A 2,911-nucleotide genomic window follows, 5' to 3' on the forward strand; every position below is an offset into this window, starting at 1 on the left:
CAACAAAGTCATACACAATCTTCACCGCTCAAATTATATGCTGGGACAACACCCAAGCACCAAAATCACAACCAGAGCCTTAAGCATCAGCTTAAGAACATCTATCGCAACAACGTAAGCTCTAGGGAAGAAGATTTTGACGAGGAACCAAAAGAAAATTCCAAATTAGAGTATTGCTTTCCGGAGATTGGTAACAACAAGAGAACTCAACAAAAACTCAAGTTGCAGCTACTTGAAGATTCAACAACAGAGATTAGATTTTCGCATGCTAATGAAAACTATTATAGCAGTAATAAAATCAGTACACAATTGGCCAAAGCAGAAGATCTTCATCTAGAGTTTGAATGTGGCACTAGCAAACAGGTTACCACGTTGAAACCTTGTCTCAAGAAACCAGACAGCTTTCGTAAGTTCCTTCATTTAAGGGTAGCTTTTGACTTGCCAATCAATGATGAGTTGCAGGAGAAGAGACTCTTAGTGTGTGCAACAGAAATTGCAGACTTCTTGGATTGGTGATGTCTAGGGGATCTTTTAAACTTTGTTTCTGTGTAGCTTGATTAGGGCCCTATAGGATTTTGTGATAGCTCAGCTAGGATGTCTCTACTATGAATTACTCATTTGATGAATATTTCAACTGACATAAAGCAATTAATGTATGATGTAGTTGTGCTCCTTGTAACTCTCAGTTTTTATTTTTTCTTTTTGAAATTGAGAGAAGCGTTTGATGTTTTCTATTCATGGTTCCTTGGGTTCCAAAGAAGAAGAAAGACAAACAAAATAAGGAATTAGGATTTTATAGGAATTAGAGCAATGTGCTTGAATTGTTTTGAGGTTGTATTTGGGTGAGACCTACTTCAGTGCTGTCTAGAACAAATGAAAAAGGGGAATTTTAGAAAACTAATCAAAGTAAATCTCTATTCCTATTTTTTCCTAAGATTTTAAGGATTTCAAGAGCTTAAAGACTTGATACACAGCTGGTGAAAAAAAAGGACTGAATGCATATACTAATCTAAACTTTGTGAGTCAAACACAATTGTGTTTCCTTCACCCACTCTCTTGGCGAACTAACAAAGCATCAATATCTGCAACTATTTTCTCACATATAATATCTGTTATGTATATAATTTAGGTCTTTCTATATTTAGATTGTATAGCAGAGAATTAGGCTAACTATAAATAGTCTTAACGTATATAAACACTTAACGTGTTACAGAAAAATCGGTAGAAGAAATATCTAGTAAGTTGTAACTCTTTTCTATAAACAATGAAAGAAACCTAATGGAAGATGTATTCAGACCAATCTTGACAATTACCTCAAGCACCGCTTACTCCTCAACATCATAGACAATGAAATTCATTTCTGACCAATTCTCAACAGTTATATTTAAGGTGTACTTTCTACTAACACCTTCCACATCCCATATTGAGAAAATTAAAGGTACTAGCATCATTATTACTAATGTCATTAAAAACAGAAATTATACTGACTAAAAAAATATCATTGAAGAATGGACAGGCTAGTAGCACAAAAGGCTTCACTTTAACAACTTCTACGACAAACTTACAACAGTAATTGAAAAAAGCAAGATTCTTTGAGAGCTTTTAAAAACTTCAATGGGTCAGGCATAATGGAAATTCTCGACCTATCATCTATCAACATATTCAGGATTCGCATATCTACAGGATTGAGAATTATATAATATATACAGTAAATTATTTAACCTGAAAAACAAGAAGGAATTAAGGAAATCAAGCCAGTTTTACTTCTGTAATTGGGGTAGAATTTCAGGTATAACTTGAAAAATGTATTATTGAAAAATGAAATTCTGGAAGAAGATGATGCAAATTTTAAGAGAAAAGAAAATGGTAGAAAATAGTCAACTCAATTCATTTCAGTTGGGATTATTCTGAAAATTAGGGCCCCGTTGCCCCGCCCCCTTGCACCCCTCCCCGCATGGTGAGGTGGGCAACCCCACCCCTCCCATGCGGGGGTGGGGGGCAGTATGGCCCCAGCGGGGAACCCAATTTATATATATATATATATTTGTAATATACATATTGATAAATATTTATTATTTGTACTATGTATAAATATAGTAATATGTATTAAGTATAATTTTTACTTAATACTTTGTGTAAGTTGTAGTGTAGTAATAAACATAAGGGTAGTGGTGTGATATTTCTATCTCCTAATTTTTTTCTCTCTGTACAATTGAGAAAAATTGTTATGTCTTTTCGCCAGTGATAGTCTACTATTAACGGTGGTGGCAACCTGTGTTGTTTAGTTCAGTCTTTCCAATACATTATGAGTAGTTACGAAGTGATGGGGTTGAGTGGGAACGTTATTATCGATCAAAAATGTTTTTGAGTTTAAGAAGATAAATGCAAGATGGTGGAGAATCACTGAGAGCGGTTGTCGTGCTGTAAAGTATATCTCCATGGACCAAGAATCATTGGGTTGGTTGGCTGGCATGGTGAAGGAAGGTGCAGTTCTTGAGGGATCTTTAAGTTTTCTTAGATTGCGTAAAAATGGAACTCAGGTTTTGGTGGTGCGGAGGCAGCACAACTCGTTTGAAATTTTTTTATTCGTATCAGAATATGGTCAAGAGAAGTGACGTGGCTTACTTGCAATACCAGAAGGGAGGAAATGGGTGGGGTGGATAAATTTTGGGGAGTTGTTGATGGAAGTAGCTACAACTTCCTCTGTTTCGGGAAGGAACAACAGAGGGAGCCTGCCGTGGTTGCCTCTTCCTCCGTCGCAGGGGCACCATGTTTATTTTTCGTACGGAGAAGCCTTATCTCGAGCTCCAAAACCTACAAGGAGGTTAGGATGGAGACGATGGCAGGCGTGTGTTGGGGTTTCATTTGGAAACTCTGATGCATGCTTTGGTTGAGATGGAGACGCAAGTGA

This window comes from Juglans regia, chromosome 1 (genome assembly GCF_001411555.2).
Source record: "Juglans regia cultivar Chandler chromosome 1, Walnut 2.0, whole genome shotgun sequence".
NCBI classification, from domain to species: Eukaryota; Viridiplantae; Streptophyta; class Magnoliopsida; order Fagales; family Juglandaceae; genus Juglans; species Juglans regia.